Source organism: Pseudophryne corroboree, unplaced genomic scaffold (assembly GCF_028390025.1).
Source record: "Pseudophryne corroboree isolate aPseCor3 unplaced genomic scaffold, aPseCor3.hap2 scaffold_410, whole genome shotgun sequence".
Lineage (NCBI taxonomy): Eukaryota > Metazoa > Chordata > Amphibia > Anura > Myobatrachidae > Pseudophryne > Pseudophryne corroboree.
In genome coordinates, this window is record NW_026970045.1 from 274,882 (window position 1) to 289,124 (window position 14,243).

The 14,243-nt window shown below is 39.5% G+C and overlaps 36 non-coding genes across 36 annotated transcripts; all 36 read right to left on the reverse strand.

Moving 5' to 3' along the window:
• Nucleotides 1-200: 200 nt before the first annotated feature.
• LOC135024993 (U5 spliceosomal RNA) lies at nt 201-316 on the reverse strand. Its single transcript, XR_010221800.1, has one exon. It is a non-coding gene; the product is annotated as a U5 spliceosomal RNA (small nuclear RNA).
• A 286-nt stretch (nt 317-602) lies between these two features.
• Nucleotides 603-718, reverse strand: LOC135024722 (U5 spliceosomal RNA). Its single transcript, XR_010221536.1, has one exon. It is a non-coding gene; the product is annotated as a U5 spliceosomal RNA (small nuclear RNA).
• A 286-nt stretch (nt 719-1,004) lies between these two features.
• On the reverse strand, nt 1,005-1,120 carry LOC135024762 (U5 spliceosomal RNA). The gene has a single exon (XR_010221575.1). It is a non-coding gene; the product is annotated as a U5 spliceosomal RNA (small nuclear RNA).
• Nucleotides 1,121-1,406: 286 nt separating this feature from the next.
• Nucleotides 1,407-1,522, reverse strand: LOC135024872 (U5 spliceosomal RNA). The gene has a single exon (XR_010221683.1). It is a non-coding gene; the product is annotated as a U5 spliceosomal RNA (small nuclear RNA).
• Nucleotides 1,523-1,792: 270 nt separating this feature from the next.
• On the reverse strand, nt 1,793-1,908 carry LOC135024678 (U5 spliceosomal RNA). Its single transcript, XR_010221491.1, has one exon. It is a non-coding gene; the product is annotated as a U5 spliceosomal RNA (small nuclear RNA).
• Nucleotides 1,909-2,182: 274 nt separating this feature from the next.
• Nucleotides 2,183-2,298, reverse strand: LOC135024369 (U5 spliceosomal RNA). Its single transcript, XR_010221195.1, has one exon. It is a non-coding gene; the product is annotated as a U5 spliceosomal RNA (small nuclear RNA).
• A 274-nt stretch (nt 2,299-2,572) lies between these two features.
• LOC135024651 (U5 spliceosomal RNA) lies at nt 2,573-2,688 on the reverse strand. The gene has a single exon (XR_010221465.1). It is a non-coding gene; the product is annotated as a U5 spliceosomal RNA (small nuclear RNA).
• Nucleotides 2,689-2,974: 286 nt separating this feature from the next.
• Nucleotides 2,975-3,090, reverse strand: LOC135024763 (U5 spliceosomal RNA). The gene has a single exon (XR_010221576.1). It is a non-coding gene; the product is annotated as a U5 spliceosomal RNA (small nuclear RNA).
• Nucleotides 3,091-3,376: 286 nt separating this feature from the next.
• Nucleotides 3,377-3,492, reverse strand: LOC135024873 (U5 spliceosomal RNA). The gene has a single exon (XR_010221684.1). It is a non-coding gene; the product is annotated as a U5 spliceosomal RNA (small nuclear RNA).
• Nucleotides 3,493-3,762: 270 nt separating this feature from the next.
• LOC135024679 (U5 spliceosomal RNA) lies at nt 3,763-3,878 on the reverse strand. Its single transcript, XR_010221492.1, has one exon. It is a non-coding gene; the product is annotated as a U5 spliceosomal RNA (small nuclear RNA).
• Nucleotides 3,879-4,152: 274 nt separating this feature from the next.
• LOC135024370 (U5 spliceosomal RNA) lies at nt 4,153-4,268 on the reverse strand. The gene has a single exon (XR_010221196.1). It is a non-coding gene; the product is annotated as a U5 spliceosomal RNA (small nuclear RNA).
• Nucleotides 4,269-4,542: 274 nt separating this feature from the next.
• On the reverse strand, nt 4,543-4,658 carry LOC135024652 (U5 spliceosomal RNA). The gene has a single exon (XR_010221466.1). It is a non-coding gene; the product is annotated as a U5 spliceosomal RNA (small nuclear RNA).
• A 286-nt stretch (nt 4,659-4,944) lies between these two features.
• On the reverse strand, nt 4,945-5,060 carry LOC135024656 (U5 spliceosomal RNA). Its single transcript, XR_010221470.1, has one exon. It is a non-coding gene; the product is annotated as a U5 spliceosomal RNA (small nuclear RNA).
• Nucleotides 5,061-5,346: 286 nt separating this feature from the next.
• On the reverse strand, nt 5,347-5,462 carry LOC135024788 (U5 spliceosomal RNA). Its single transcript, XR_010221601.1, has one exon. It is a non-coding gene; the product is annotated as a U5 spliceosomal RNA (small nuclear RNA).
• A 270-nt stretch (nt 5,463-5,732) lies between these two features.
• LOC135025084 (U5 spliceosomal RNA) lies at nt 5,733-5,848 on the reverse strand. The gene has a single exon (XR_010221890.1). It is a non-coding gene; the product is annotated as a U5 spliceosomal RNA (small nuclear RNA).
• A 274-nt stretch (nt 5,849-6,122) lies between these two features.
• On the reverse strand, nt 6,123-6,238 carry LOC135024653 (U5 spliceosomal RNA). The gene has a single exon (XR_010221467.1). It is a non-coding gene; the product is annotated as a U5 spliceosomal RNA (small nuclear RNA).
• Nucleotides 6,239-6,512: 274 nt separating this feature from the next.
• Nucleotides 6,513-6,628, reverse strand: LOC135024994 (U5 spliceosomal RNA). Its single transcript, XR_010221801.1, has one exon. It is a non-coding gene; the product is annotated as a U5 spliceosomal RNA (small nuclear RNA).
• Nucleotides 6,629-6,914: 286 nt separating this feature from the next.
• LOC135024729 (U5 spliceosomal RNA) lies at nt 6,915-7,030 on the reverse strand. The gene has a single exon (XR_010221543.1). It is a non-coding gene; the product is annotated as a U5 spliceosomal RNA (small nuclear RNA).
• Nucleotides 7,031-7,301: 271 nt separating this feature from the next.
• On the reverse strand, nt 7,302-7,417 carry LOC135025018 (U5 spliceosomal RNA). The gene has a single exon (XR_010221825.1). It is a non-coding gene; the product is annotated as a U5 spliceosomal RNA (small nuclear RNA).
• Nucleotides 7,418-7,703: 286 nt separating this feature from the next.
• LOC135024764 (U5 spliceosomal RNA) lies at nt 7,704-7,819 on the reverse strand. Its single transcript, XR_010221577.1, has one exon. It is a non-coding gene; the product is annotated as a U5 spliceosomal RNA (small nuclear RNA).
• A 286-nt stretch (nt 7,820-8,105) lies between these two features.
• LOC135024874 (U5 spliceosomal RNA) lies at nt 8,106-8,221 on the reverse strand. Its single transcript, XR_010221685.1, has one exon. It is a non-coding gene; the product is annotated as a U5 spliceosomal RNA (small nuclear RNA).
• Nucleotides 8,222-8,491: 270 nt separating this feature from the next.
• LOC135024680 (U5 spliceosomal RNA) lies at nt 8,492-8,607 on the reverse strand. The gene has a single exon (XR_010221493.1). It is a non-coding gene; the product is annotated as a U5 spliceosomal RNA (small nuclear RNA).
• Nucleotides 8,608-8,881: 274 nt separating this feature from the next.
• On the reverse strand, nt 8,882-8,997 carry LOC135025048 (U5 spliceosomal RNA). The gene has a single exon (XR_010221855.1). It is a non-coding gene; the product is annotated as a U5 spliceosomal RNA (small nuclear RNA).
• A 274-nt stretch (nt 8,998-9,271) lies between these two features.
• On the reverse strand, nt 9,272-9,387 carry LOC135024767 (U5 spliceosomal RNA). The gene has a single exon (XR_010221580.1). It is a non-coding gene; the product is annotated as a U5 spliceosomal RNA (small nuclear RNA).
• A 273-nt stretch (nt 9,388-9,660) lies between these two features.
• LOC135024821 (U5 spliceosomal RNA) lies at nt 9,661-9,776 on the reverse strand. Its single transcript, XR_010221633.1, has one exon. It is a non-coding gene; the product is annotated as a U5 spliceosomal RNA (small nuclear RNA).
• Nucleotides 9,777-10,050: 274 nt separating this feature from the next.
• On the reverse strand, nt 10,051-10,166 carry LOC135025085 (U5 spliceosomal RNA). The gene has a single exon (XR_010221891.1). It is a non-coding gene; the product is annotated as a U5 spliceosomal RNA (small nuclear RNA).
• Nucleotides 10,167-10,440: 274 nt separating this feature from the next.
• On the reverse strand, nt 10,441-10,556 carry LOC135024728 (U5 spliceosomal RNA). Its single transcript, XR_010221542.1, has one exon. It is a non-coding gene; the product is annotated as a U5 spliceosomal RNA (small nuclear RNA).
• Nucleotides 10,557-10,830: 274 nt separating this feature from the next.
• Nucleotides 10,831-10,946, reverse strand: LOC135024623 (U5 spliceosomal RNA). The gene has a single exon (XR_010221436.1). It is a non-coding gene; the product is annotated as a U5 spliceosomal RNA (small nuclear RNA).
• A 286-nt stretch (nt 10,947-11,232) lies between these two features.
• LOC135024812 (U5 spliceosomal RNA) lies at nt 11,233-11,348 on the reverse strand. Its single transcript, XR_010221625.1, has one exon. It is a non-coding gene; the product is annotated as a U5 spliceosomal RNA (small nuclear RNA).
• A 286-nt stretch (nt 11,349-11,634) lies between these two features.
• Nucleotides 11,635-11,750, reverse strand: LOC135024789 (U5 spliceosomal RNA). Its single transcript, XR_010221602.1, has one exon. It is a non-coding gene; the product is annotated as a U5 spliceosomal RNA (small nuclear RNA).
• A 270-nt stretch (nt 11,751-12,020) lies between these two features.
• Nucleotides 12,021-12,136, reverse strand: LOC135024390 (U5 spliceosomal RNA). The gene has a single exon (XR_010221215.1). It is a non-coding gene; the product is annotated as a U5 spliceosomal RNA (small nuclear RNA).
• A 286-nt stretch (nt 12,137-12,422) lies between these two features.
• On the reverse strand, nt 12,423-12,538 carry LOC135024773 (U5 spliceosomal RNA). Its single transcript, XR_010221586.1, has one exon. It is a non-coding gene; the product is annotated as a U5 spliceosomal RNA (small nuclear RNA).
• A 286-nt stretch (nt 12,539-12,824) lies between these two features.
• On the reverse strand, nt 12,825-12,940 carry LOC135025056 (U5 spliceosomal RNA). Its single transcript, XR_010221863.1, has one exon. It is a non-coding gene; the product is annotated as a U5 spliceosomal RNA (small nuclear RNA).
• A 270-nt stretch (nt 12,941-13,210) lies between these two features.
• LOC135024978 (U5 spliceosomal RNA) lies at nt 13,211-13,326 on the reverse strand. Its single transcript, XR_010221786.1, has one exon. It is a non-coding gene; the product is annotated as a U5 spliceosomal RNA (small nuclear RNA).
• A 274-nt stretch (nt 13,327-13,600) lies between these two features.
• LOC135024474 (U5 spliceosomal RNA) lies at nt 13,601-13,716 on the reverse strand. The gene has a single exon (XR_010221295.1). It is a non-coding gene; the product is annotated as a U5 spliceosomal RNA (small nuclear RNA).
• Nucleotides 13,717-13,990: 274 nt separating this feature from the next.
• Nucleotides 13,991-14,106, reverse strand: LOC135024455 (U5 spliceosomal RNA). Its single transcript, XR_010221277.1, has one exon. It is a non-coding gene; the product is annotated as a U5 spliceosomal RNA (small nuclear RNA).
• Nucleotides 14,107-14,243: the final 137 nt, after the last annotated feature.

Sequence of the window (14,243 nt, forward strand, 5' to 3'; positions counted from 1 at the left end):
AAGAAAGAAAGCAGATTTCTCACCAGGCTTCCCCTTGCTATAAGCATGGTTTGTACTCTTTGCCATGTGCTCCCAGATCTTTCAAGCGATTAGTATGGTCAAGAAAGTTCTGTTTTAAAAGAAACAGACATTTACTGTCATTTCTATGCAAATGAGCTTACATTAAAGCACACTCGTTCTATCTTTAAACCGATAAAAGAAACCCCAATAAGATGGGGCATGCAAAAATTGAGATAAAACTCAGTTTTGCTCTTCTCCACTGAAATCTTTAGTAAAAGGCGAAAGATTTATTCGTTCTGAAGAGAAACCAGAGCATGACCAAGATTCCACCTGTCGCCTGAGCGCCAAGCCAGCAGTCCTCATTCAGCTTAAAGTGAGCACCCAATTTGAAAGAAAGAAAGCAGATTTCTCACCAGGCTTCCCCTTGCTATAAGCATGGTTTGTACTCTTTTCCATGTGCTCCCAGATCTTTCAAGCAATTAGTATGGTCAAGAAAGTTCTTTTTGAAAAGAAACAGGCATTTACTGTCATTGTTATGCAAATAAACTTACATTAAAGCTACCAAGAAAGCACACTCGTTCTGTCTTTAAACTGATAAAAGAAACCCCAATAATATGGAGCATGCAAAAATTGCGATAAAACTCAATTTTGCTCCTCTCCACGGAAATCTTTAGTAAAAGGCGAAAGATTTGTTCGTTCTGAAAAGAAACCAGAGCATGACCAAGATTCCACCTGTCGCCTGAGTGCCATGCCAGCAGTCCTCATTCAGCTCAAAGTGAGCACCCAATTTGAAAGAAAGAAAGCAGATTTCTCACCAGGCTTCCCCTTGCTATAAGCATGGTTTGTACTCTTTGCCATGTGCTCCCAGATCTTTCAAGCAATTAGTATGGTCAAGAAAGTTCTTTTTGAAAAGAAACAGGCATTTACTGTCATTGTTATGCAAATAAACTTACATTAAAGCTACCAAGAAAGCACACTCGTTCTATCTTTAAACTGATAAAAGAAACCCCAATAATATGGAGCATGCAAAAATTGCGATAAAACTCAATTTTGCTCCTCTCCACGGAAATCTTTAGTAAAAGGCGAAAGATTTGTTCGTTAAGAAGAGAAACCAGAGCATGACCAAGATTCCTCCTGTCGCCTGAGTGCCAAGCAAGCAGTCCTCATTCAGCTCAAAGTGAGCACCCAATTTTAAAGAAAGAAAGCAGATTTCTCACCAGGCTTCCCCTTGATATAAGCATGGTTTGTACTCTTTGCCATGTGCTCCCAGATCTTTCAAGCAATTAGCATGGTCAAGAAAGTTATTTTTGAAAAGAAACAGGCATTTACTGTCATTGTTAAGCAAATAAACTTACATTAAAGCTACCAAGAAAGCACACTCGTTCTATCTTTAAACTGATAAAAGAAACCCCAATAATATGGGGCATGCAAAAATTGCGATAAAACTCAATTTTGCTCCTCTCCACGGAAATCTTTAGTAAAATGCGAAAGATTTGTTCGTTAAGAAGAGAAACCAGAGCATGACCAAGATTCCTCCTGTCGCCTGAGTGCCAAGCCTGCAGTCCTCATTCAGCTCAAACTGAGCGCCCAATTTGAAAGAAAGCAGATTTATCACCTGGCTTCCCCTTGCTATAAGCATGGTTTGTACTGTTTTCCATGTGCTCCCAGATCTTTCAAGCAAGTAGCATGGTCAAGAAAGTTCTGTTTGAAAAGAAACAAACATTTACTGTCATTTCTATGCAAATGAGCTTACATTAAAGCACACTCGTTCTATCTTTAAACCAATAAAAGAAACCTCAATAAGATGGGGCATGCAAAAATTGAGATAAAACTCAGTTTTGCTCCTCTCCACGGAAATCTTTAGTAAAAGGCGAAAGATTTGTTCGTTCTGAAGAGAAACCAGAGCATGACCAAGATTCCTCCTGTCACCTGAGAGCCATGCCAGCAGTCCTCATTCAGCTCAAAGTGAGCACCCAATTTGAAAGAAAGAAAGCAGATCTCTCACCAGGCTTCCCCTTGCTATAAGCATGGTTTGTACTCTTTTCCATGTGCTCCCAGATCTTTCAAGCAATTAGTATGGTCAAGAAAGTTCTGTTTGAAAAGAAACAGACATTTACTGTCATTTCTATGCAAATGAGCTTACATTAAAGCACACTTGTTCTATCTTTAAACCGATAAAAGAAACCCCAATAAGATGGGGCATGCAAAAATTGAGATGAAACTCAGTTTTGCTCCTTTTCACGGAAATCTTTAGTAAAAGGCGAAAGATTTGTATGTTCTGAAGAGAAATCAGAGCATGACCAAGATTCCACCTGTCGCCTGAGTGCCATGCCAGCAGTCCTCATTCAGCTCAAAGTGAGCACCCAATTTGAAAGAAAGAAAGCAGATTTCTCACCTGGCTTCCACTTGCTATAAGCATGGTTTGTACTCTTTTCCATGTGCTCCCTGATCTTTCAAGCAATTAGTATGTTCAAGAAAGTTCTGTTTGAAAATAAACAGACATTTACTGCCATTTCTATGCAAATGAGCTTACATTAAAGCACACTCGTTCTATCTTTAAACCGATAAAATAAAACCCAATAAGATGGGGCATGCAAAAATTGAGATAAAACTCAGTTTTGCTCCTCTCCACGGAAATCTTTAGTAAAAGGCGAAAGATTTGTTCGTTCTGAAGAGAAACCAGAGCATGACCAAGATTCCACCTGTCGCCTGAGTGCCATGCCAGCAGTCCTCATTCAGCTCAAAGTGAGCACCCAATTTGAAAGAAAGAAAGCAGATCTCTCACCAGGCTTCCCCTTGCTATAAGCATGGTTTGTACTCTTTGCCATGTGCTCCCAGATCTTTCAAGCAATTAGTATGGTCAAGAAAGTTCTTTTTGAAAAGAAACAGGCATTTACTGTCATTGTTATGCAAATAAACTTACATTAAAGCTACCAAGAAAGCACACTCGTTCTATCTTTAAACTGATAAAAGAAACCCCAATAATATGGAGCATGCAAAAATTGCGATAAAACTCAATTTTGCTCCTCTCCACGGAAATCTTTAGTAAAAGGCGAAAGATTTGTTCGTTAAGAAGAGAAACCAGAGCATGACCAAGATTCCTCCTGTCGCCTGAGTGCCAAGCAAGCAGTCCTCATTCAGCTCAAAGTGAGCACCCAATTTTAAAGAAAGAAAGCAGATTTCTCACCAGGCTTCCCCTTGCTATAAGCATGGTTTGTACTCTTTGCCATGTGCTCCCAGATCTTTCAAGCAATTAGCATGGTCAAGAAAGTTATTTTTGAAAAGAAACAGGCATTTACTGTCATTGTTAAGCAAATAAACTTACATTAAAGCTACCAAGAAAGCACACTCGTTCTATCTTTAAACTGATAAAAGAAACCCCAATAATATGGGGCATGCAAAAATTGCGATAAAACTCAATTTTGCTCCTCTCCACGGAAATCTTTAGTAAAATGCGAAAGATTTGTTCGTTAAGAAGAGAAACCAGAGCATGACCAAGATTCCTCCTGTCGCCTGAGTGCCAAGCCTGCAGTCCTCATTCAGCTCAAACTGAGCGCCCAATTTGAAAGAAAGCAGATTTATCACCTGGCTTCCCCTTGCTATAAGCATGGTTTGTACTGTTTTCCATGTGCTCCCAGATCTTTCAAGCAAGTAGCATGGTCAAGAAAGTTCTGTTTGAAAAGAAACAAACATTTACTGTCATTTCTATGCAAATGAGCTTACATTAAAGCACACTCGTTCTATCTTTAAACCAATAAAAGAAACCTCAATAAGATGGGGCATGCAAAAATTGAGATAAAACTCAGTTTTGCTCCTCTCCACGGAAATCTTTAGTAAAAGGCGAAAGATTTGTTCGTTCTGAAGAGAAACCAGAGCATGACCAAGATTCCTCCTGTCACCTGAGAGCCATGCCAGCAGTCCTCATTCAGCTCAAAGTGAGCACCCAATTTGAAAGAAAGAAAGCAGATCTCTCACCAGGCTTCCCCTTGCTATAAGCATGGTTTGTACTCTTTTCCATGTGCTCCCAGATCTTTCAAGCAATTAGTATGGTCAAGAAAGTTCTGTTTGAAAAGAAACAGACATTTACTGTCATTTCTATGCAAATGAGCTTACATTAAAGCACACTTGTTCTATCTTTAAACCGATAAAAGAAACCCCAATAAGATGGGGCATGCAAAAATTGAGATGAAACTCAGTTTTGCTCCTTTTCACGGAAATCTTTAGTAAAAGGCGAAAGATTTGTATGTTCTGAAGAGAAATCAGAGCATGACCAAGATTCCACCTGTCGCCTGAGTGCCATGCCAGCAGTCCTCATTCAGCTCAAAGTGAGCACCCAATTTGAAAGAAAGAAAGCAGATTTCTCACCTGGCTTCCACTTGCTATAAGCATGGTTTGTACTCTTTTCCATGTGCTCCCTGATCTTTCAAGCAATTAGTATGTTCAAGAAAGTTCTGTTTGAAAATAAACAGACATTTACTGCCATTTCTATGCAAATGAGCTTACATTAAAGCACACTCGTTCTATCTTTAAACCGATAAAATAAAACCCAATAAGATGGGGCATGCAAAAATTGAGATAAAACTCAGTTTTGCTCCTCTCCACGGAAATCTTTAGTAAAAGGCGAAAGATTTGTTCGTTCTGAAGAGAAACCAGAGCATGACCAAGATTCCACCTGTCGCCTGAGTGCCATGCCAGCAGTCCTCATTCAGCTCAAAGTGAGCACCCAATTTGAAAGAAAGAAAGCAGATCTCTCACCAGGCTTCCCCTTGCTATAAGCATGGTTTGTACTCTTTGCCATGTGCTCCCAGATCTTTCAAGCAATTAGTATGGTCAAGAAAGTTCTTTTTGAAAAGAAACAGGCATTTACTGTCATTGTTATGCAAATAAACTTACATTAAAGCTACCAAGAAAGCACACTCGTTCTATCTTTAAACTGATAAAAGAAACCCCAATAATATGGGGCATGCAAAAATTGCGATAAAACTCAATTTTGCTCCTCTCCACGGAAATCTTTAGTAAAAGGCGAAAGATTTGTTCGTTAAGAAGAGAAACCAGAGCATGACCAAGATTCCTCCTGTCGCCTGAGTGCCAAGCCAGCAGTCATCATTCAGCTCAAAGTGAGCACCCATTTTTAAAGAAAGAAAGCAGATTTCTCACCAGGCTTCCCCTTGATATAAGCATGGTTTGTACTCTTTGCCATGTGCTCCCAGATCTTTCAAGCAATTAGTATGGTCAAGAAAGTTCTTTTTGAAAAGAAACAGGCATTTACTGTCATTGTTAAGCAAATAAACTTACATTAAAGCTACCAAGAAAGCACACTCGTTCTATCTTTAAACTGATAAAAGAAACCCCAATAATATGGGGTATGCAAAAATTGCGATAAAACTCAATTTTGCTCCTCTCCACGGAAATCTTTAGTAAAAAGCGAAAGATTTGTTCGTTAAGAAGAGAAACCAGAGCATGACCAAGATTCCTCCTGTCGCCTGAGTGCCAAGCCTGCAGTCCTCATTCAGCTCAAAGTGAGCGCCCAATTTGAAAGAAAGCAGATTTATCACCTGGCTTCCCCTTGCTATAAGCATGGTTTGTACTGTTTTCCATGTGCTCCCAGATCTTTCAAGCAAGTAGCATGGTCAAGAAAGTTCTGTTTGAAAAGAAACAAACATTTACTGTCATTTCTATGCAAATGAGCTTACATTAAAGCACACTCGTTCTATCTTTAAACCGATAAAAGAAACCCAAATAAGATGGGGCATGCAAAAATTGAGATAAAACTCAGTTTTGCTCCTCTCCACAGAAATCTTTAGTAAAAGGTGAAAGATTTGTTCGTTCTGAAGAGAAACCAGAGCATGACAAAGATTCCACCTGTCGCCTGAGTGCCATGCCAGCAGTCCTTATTCAGCTCAAAGTGAGCACCCAATTTGAAAGAAAGAAAGCAGATTTCTCACCAAGCTTCCCCTTGCTATAAGCATGGTTTGTACTCTTTGCCATGTGCTCCCAGATCTTTCAAGCGATTAGTATGGTTAAGAAAGTTCTGTTTTAATAGAATCAGACATTTACTGTCATTTCTATGCAAATGAGCTTACATTAAAGCACACTCGTTCTATCTTTAAACCGATACAATAAAACCCAATAAGATGGGGCATGCAAAAATTGAGATAAAACTCAGTTTTGCTCCTCTCCACGGAAATCTTTAGTAAAAGGCGAAAGATTTGTTCGTTCTGAAGAGAAACCAGAGCATGACCAAGATTCCACCTGTCGCCTGAGTGCCATGCCAGCAGTCCTCATTCAGCTCAAAGTTAGCACCCAATTTGAAAGAAAGAAAGCAGATTTCTCACCAGGCTTCCCCTTGCTATAAGCATGGTTTGTACTCTTTGCCATGTGCTCCCAGATCTTTCAAGCGATTAGTATGGTCAAGAAAGTTCTGTTTTAAAAGAAACAGACATTTACTGTCATTTCTATGCAAATGAGCTTACATTAAAGCACACTCGTTCTATCTTTAAACCGATAAAAGAAACCCCAATAAGATGGGGCATGCAAAAATTGAGATAAAACTCAGTTTTGCTCTTCTCCACTGAAATCTTTAGTAAAAGGCGAAAGATTTATTCGTTCTGAAGAGAAACCAGAGCATGACCAAGATTCCACCTGTCGCCTGAGCGCCAAGCCAGCAGTCCTCATTCAGCTTAAAGTGAGCACCCAATTTGAAAGAAAGAAAGCAGATTTCTCACCAGGCTTCCCCTTGCTATAAGCATGGTTTGTACTCTTTTCCATGTGCTCCCAGATCTTTCAAGCAATTAGTATGGTCAAGAAAGTTCTTTTTGAAAAGAAACAGGCATTTACTGTCATTGTTATGCAAATAAACTTACATTAAAGCTACCAAGAAAGCACACTCGTTCTGTCTTTAAACTGATAAAAGAAACCCCAGTAATATAGGGCATGCAAAAATTGAGATAAAACTCAGTTTTGCTCCTCTCCACGGAAATCTTTAGTAAAAGGCGAAAGATTTGTTCATTCTGAAGAGAAACCAGAGCATGACCAAGATTCCTCCTGTCGCCTGAGTGCCATGCCAGCAGTCCTCATTCAGCTCAAAGTGAGCGCCCAATTTGAAAGAAAGCAGATTTCTCACCTGGCTTCCCCTTGCTATAAGCATGGTTTGTACTCTTTGCCATGTGCTCCCAGATCTTTCAAGCTAGTAGCATGGTCAAGAAAGTTCTGTTTGAAAAGAAACAAACATTTACTGTCATTTTTTATGCAAATGAGCTTACATTAAAGCACACTCGTTCTATCTTTAAACCAATAAAAGAAACCTCAATAAGATAGTGCATGCAAAAATTGAGATAAAACTCAGTTTTGCTCCTCTCCACGGAAATCTTTAGTAAAAGGCGAAAGATTTGTTCGTTCTGAAAAGAAACCAGAGCATGACCAAGATTCCACCTGTCGCCTGAGTGCCATGCCAGCAGTCCTCATTCAGCTCAAAGTGAGCACCCAATTTGAAAGAAAGAAAGCAGATTTCTCACCAGGCTTCCCCTTGCTATAAGCATGGTTTGTACTCTTTGCCATGTGCTCCCAGATCTTTCAAGCAATTAGTATGGTCAAGAAAGTTCTTTTTGAAAAGAAACAGGCATTTACTGTCATTGTTATGCAAATAAACTTACATTAAAGCTACCAAGAAAGCACACTCGTTCTATCTTTAAACTGATAAAAGAAACCCCAATAATATGGAGCATGCAAAAATTGCGATAAAACTCAATTTTGCTCCTCTCCACGGAAATCTTTAGTAAAAGGCGAAAGATTTGTTCGTTAAGAAGAGAAACCAGAGCATGACCAAGATTCCTCCTGTCGCCTGAGTGCCAAGCAAGCAGTCCTCATTCAGCTCAAAGTGAGCACCCAATTTTAAAGAAAGAAAGCAGATTTCTCACCAGGCTTCCCCTTGATATAAGCATGGTTTGTACTCTTTGCCATGTGCTCCCAGATCTTTCAAGCAATTAGCATGGTCAAGAAAGTTATTTTTGAAAAGAAACAGGCATTTACTGTCATTGTTAAGCAAATAAACTTACATTAAAGCTACCAAGAAAGCACACTCGTTCTATCTTTAAACTGATAAAAGAAACCCCAATAATATGGGGCATGCAAAAATTGCGATAAAACTCAATTTTGCTCCTCTCCACGGAAATCTTTAGTAAAATGCGAAAGATTTGTTCGTTAAGAAGAGAAACCAGAGCATGACCAAGATTCCTCCTGTCGCCTGAGTGCCAAGCCTGCAGTCCTCATTCAGCTCAAACTGAGCGCCCAATTTGAAAGAAAGCAGATTTATCACCTGGCTTCCCCTTGCTATAAGCATGGTTTGTACTGTTTTCCATGTGCTCCCAGATCTTTCAAGCAAGTAGCATGGTCAAGAAAGTTCTGTTTGAAAAGAAACAAACATTTACTGTCATTTCTATGCAAATGAGCTTACATTAAAGCACACTCGTTCTATCTTTAAACCAATAAAAGAAACCTCAATAAGATGGGGCATGCAAAAATTGAGATAAAACTCAGTTTTGCTCCTCTCCACGGAAATCTTTAGTAAAAGGCGAAAGATTTGTTCGTTCTGAAGAGAAACCAGAGCATGACCAAGATTCCTCCTGTCACCTGAGAGCCATGCCAGCAGTCCTCATTCAGCTCAAAGTGAGCACCCAATTTGAAAGAAAGAAAGCAGATCTCTCACCAGGCTTCCCCTTGCTATAAGCATGGTTTGTACTCTTTTCCATGTGCTCCCAGATCTTTCAAGCAATTAGTATGGTCAAGAAAGTTCTGTTTGAAAAGAAACAGACATTTACTGTCATTTCTATGCAAATGAGCTTACATTAAAGCACACTTGTTCTATCTTTAAACCGATAAAAGAAACCCCAATAAGATGGGGCATGCAAAAATTGAGATAAAACTCAGTTTTGCTCCTTTTCACGGAAATCTTTAGTAAAAGGCGAAAGATTTGTATGTTCTGAAGAGAAATCAGAGCATGACCAAGATTCCACCTGTCGCCTGAGTGCCATGCCAGCAGTCCTCATTCAGCTCAAAGTGAGCACCCAATTTGAAAGAAAGAAAGCAGATTTCTCACCTGGCTTCCCCTTGCTATAAGCATGGTTTTTACTCTTTTCCATGTGCTCCCTGATCTTTCAAGCAATTAGTATGGTCAAGTAAGTTCTGTTTGAAAAGAAACAGACATTTACTGTAATTTCTATGCAAATGAGCTTACATTAAAGCACACTTGTTCGATCTTTAAACCGATAAAAGAAACCCCAACAAGATGGGGCATGCAAAAATTGAGATAAAACTCAGTTTTGCTCCTCTCCACGGAAATCTTTAGTAAAAGGTGAAAGATTTGTTCGTTCTGAAGAGAAACCAGAGCATGACCAAGATTCCACCTGTCGCCTGAGTGCCATGCCAGCAGTCCTCATTCAGCTCAAAGTGAGCACCCAATTTGAAAGAAAGAAAGCAGATCTCTCACCAGGCTTCCCCTTGCTATAAGCATGGTTTGTACTCTTTGCCATGTGCTCCCAGATCTTTCAAGCGATTAGTATGGTTAAGAAAGTTCTGTTTTAAAAGAAACAGACATTTACTGTCATTTCTATGAAATGAGCTTACATTAAAGCACACTTGTTCTAATTTTAAACCGATAAAAGAAACCCCAATAAGATGGGGCATGCAAAAATTGAGATAAAACTCAGTTTTGCTCCTTTTCACGGAAATCTTTAGTAAAAGGCAAAAGATTTGTATGTTCTGAAGAGAAACCAGAGCATGACCAAGATTCCACCTGTCGCCTGAGTGCCATGCCAGCAGTCCTCATTCAGCTCAAAGTGAGCACCCAATTTGAAAGAAAGAAAGCAGATTTCTCACCTGGCTTCCCCTTGCTATAAGCATGGTTTGTACTCTTTTCCATGTGCTCCCTGATCTTTCAAGCAAGTAGCATGGTCAAGAAAGTTCTGTTTTAAAAGAAACAGACATTTACTGTAATTTCTATGCAAATGAGCTTACATTAAAGCACACTCGTTCTATCTTTAAACCGATAAAAGAAACCCAAATAAGATGGGGCATGCAAAAATTGAGATAAAACTCAGTTTTGCTCCTCTCCACAGAAATCTTTAGTAAAAGGTGAAAGATTTGTTCGTTCTGAAGAGAAACCAGAGCATGACAAAGATTCCACCTGTCGCCTGAGTGCCATGCCAGCAGTCCTTATTCAGCTCAAAGTGAGCACCCAATTTGAAAGAAAGAAAGCAGATTTCTCACCAAGCTTCCCCTTGCTATAAGCATGGTTTGTACTCTTTGCCATGTGCTCCCAGATCTTTCAAGCGATTAGTATGGTTAAGAAAGTTCTGTTTTAATAGAATCAGACATTTACTGTCATTTCTATGCAAATGAGCTTACATTAAAGCACACTCGTTCTATCTTTAAACCGATACAATAAGACCCAATAAGATGGGGCATGCAAAAATTGAGATAAAACTCAGTTTTGCTCCTCTCCACGGAAATCTTTAGTAAAAGGCGAAAGATTTGTTTGTTCTGAAGAGAAACCAGAGCATGACCAAGATTCCACCTGTCACCTGAGTGCCATGCCAGCAGTCCTCATTCAGCTCAAAGTGAGCACCCAATTTGAAAGAAAGAAAGCAGATTTCTCACCTGGCTTCCCCTTGCTATAAGCATGGTTTGTACTCTTTTCCATGTGCTCCCTGATCTTTCAAGCAATTAGTATGTTCAAGAAAGTTCTGTTTGAAAATAAACAGACATTTACTGTCATTTCTATGCAAATGAGCTTACATTAAAGCACACTCGTTCTATCTTTAAACCGATAAAATAAAACCCAATAAGATGGGGCATGCAAAAATTGAGATAAAACTCAGTTTTGCTCCTCTCCACGGAAATCTTTAGTAAAAGGCGAAAGATTTGTTCGTTTTGAAGAGAAACCAGAGCATGACCAAGATTCCACCTGTCGCCTGAGTGCCATGCCAGCAGTCCTCATTCAGCTCAAAGTGAGCACCCAATTTGAAAGAAAGAAAGCAGATCTCTCACCAGGCTTCCCCTTGCTATAAGCATGGTTTGTACTCTTTGCCATGTGCTCCCAGATCTTTCAAGCAATTAGTATGGTCAAGAAAGTTCTTTTTGAAAAGAAACAGGCATTTACTGTCATTGTTATGCAAATAAACTTACATTAAAGCTACCAAGAAAGCACACTCGTTCTATCTTTAAACTGATAAAAGAAACCCCAATAATATGGGGCATGCAAACATTGCGATAAAACTCAATTTTGCTCCTCTCCACGGAAATCTTTAGTAAAAGGCGAAAGATTTGTTCGTTAAGAAGAGAAACCAGAGCATGACCAAGATTCCTCCTGTCGCCTGAGTGCCAAGCCAGCAGTCATCATTCAGCTCAAAGTGAGCACCCAATTTTAAAGAAAGAAAGCAGATTTCTCACCAGGCTTCCCCTTGATATAAGCATGGTTTGTACTCTTTGCCATGTGCTCCCAGATCTTTCAAGCAATTAGTATGGTCAAGAAAGTTCTTTTTGAAAAGAAACAGGCATTTACTGTCATTGTTAAGCAAATAAACTTACATTAAAGCTACCAAGAAAGCACACTCGTTCTATCTTTAAACTGATAAAAGAAACCCCAATAATATGGGGTATGCAAAAATTGCGATAAAACTCAATTTTGCTCCTCTCCACGGAAATCTTTAGTAAAAAGCGAAAGATTTGTTCGTTAAGAAGAGAAACCAGAGCATGACCAAGATTCCTCCTGTCGCCTGAGTGCCAAGCCTGCAGTCCTCATTCAGCTCAAAGTGAGCGCCCAATTTGAAAGAAAGCAGATTTATCACCTGGCTTCCCCTTGCTATAAGCATGGTTTGTACTGTTTTCCATGTGCTCCCAGATCTTTCAAGCAAGTAGCATGGTCAAGAAAGTTCTGTTTGAAAAGAAACAAACATTTACTGTCATTTCTATGCAAATGAGCTTACATTAAAGCACACTCGTTCTATCTTTAAACCAATTAAAGAAACCTCAATAAGATGGCGCATGCAAAAATTGAGATAAAACTCAGTTTTGCTCCTCTCCACGGAAATCTTTAATAAAAGGCGAAAGATTTGTTCGTTCTGAAGAGAAACCAGAGCATGACCAAGATTCCACCTGTCGCCTGAGTGCCATGCCAGCAGTCCTCATTCAGCTCAAAGTGAGCACCCAATTTGAAAGAAAGAAAGCAGATTTCTCACCAGGCTTCCCCTTGCTATAAGCATGGTTTGTACTCTTTGCCATGTGCTCCCAGATCTTTCAAGCAATTAGTATGGTCAAGAAAGTTCTTTTTGAAAAGAAACAGGCATTTACTGTCATTGTTATGCAAATATACTTACATTAAAGCTACCAAGAAAGCACACTCGTTCTATCTTTAAACTGATAAAAGAAACCCCAATAATATGGGGCATGCAAAAATTGCGATAAAACTCAATTTTGCTCCTCTCCACGGAAATCTTTAGTAAAAGGCGAAAGATTTGTTCATTAAGAAGAGAAACCAGAGCATGACCAAGATTCCTCCTGTCGCCTGAGTGCCAAGCAAGCAGTCCTCATTCAGCTCAAAGTGAGCACCCAATTTTAAAGAAAGAAAGCAGATTTCTCACCAGGCTTCCCCTTGCTATAAGCATGGTTTGTACTCTTTGCCATGTGCTCCCAGATCTTTCAAGCAATTAGCATGGTCAAGAAAGTTCTTTTTGAAAAGAAACAGGCATTTACTGTCATTGTTAAGCAAATAAACTTACATTAAAGCTACCAAGAAAGCACACTCGTTCTATCTTTAAACTGATAAAAGAAACCCCAATAATATGGGGCATGCAAAAATTGCGATAAAACTCAATTTTGCTCCTCTCCACGGAAATCTTTAGTAAAATGCGAAAGATTTGTTCGTTAAGAAGAGTAACCAGAGCATGACCAAGATTCCTCCTGTCGCCTGAGTGCCAAGCCTGCAGTCCTCATTCAGCTCAAAGTGAGCGCCCTATTTGAAAGAAAGCAGATTTATCACCTGGCTTCCCCTTGCTATAAGCATGGTTTGTACTGTTTTCCATGTGTTCCCAGATCTTTCAAGCAAGTAGCATGGTCAAGAAAGTTCTGTTTGAAAAGAAACAAACATTTACTGTCATTTCTATGCAAATGAGCTTACATTAAAGCACACTCGTTCTATCTTTAAACTGATAAAAGAAACCCCAATAATATGGGGCATGCAAAAATTGCGATAAAACTCAATTTTGCTCCTCTCCACGGAAATCTTTAGTAAAAGGCGAAAGATTTGTTCGTTCTGAAGAGAAACCAGAGCATAACCAAGATTCCACCTGTCGCCTGAGCGCCAAGCCAGCAGTCCTCATTCAGCTTAAAGTGAGCACCCAATTTGAAAGAAAGAAAGCAGATTTCTCACCAGGCTTCCCCTTGCTATAAGCATGGTTTGTACTCTTTGCCATGTGCTCCCAGATCTTTCAAGCGATTAGTATGGTTAAGAAAGTTCTGTTTTAAAAGAAACAGACATTTACTGTCATTTCTATGCAAATGAGCTTACATTAAAGCACACTTGTTCTATTTGTAAACCGATAAAAGAAACCCCAATAAGATGGGGCATGCAAAAATTGAGATAAAACTCAGTTTTGCTCCTCTCCACAGAAATGTTTAGTAAAAGGCGAAAGATTTGTTTGCTCTGAAGAGAAACCAGAGCATGACCAAGATTCCACCTGTCACCTGAGTGCCATGCCAGCAGTGCTCATTCAGATCAAAGTGAGCACCCAATTTGAAAGAAAGAAAGCAGATTTCTCACCTGGCTTCCCCTTGCTATAAGCATGGTTTGTACTCTTTTCAATGTGCTCCCTGATCTTTCAAGCAAGTAGCATGGTCAAGAAAGTTCTGTTTGAAAAGAAACAAACATTTGCTGTCATTTCTATGCAAATGAGCTTACATTAAAGCACACTCGTTCTATCTTTAAACCAATAAAAGAAACCTCAATAAGATGGGGCATGCAAAAATTGAGATAAAACTCAGTTTTGCTCCTCTCCACGGAAATCTTTAGTTTAAGGCGAAAGATTTGTTCGTTCTGAAGAGAAACCAGAGCATGACCAAGATTCCACCTGTCGCCTGAGCGCCAAGCCAGCAGTCCTCATTCAGCTTAAAGTGAGCACCCAATTTGAAAGAAAGAAAGCAGATTTCTTACCAGGCTTCCCCTTGCTATAAGCATGGTTTGTACTCTTTTC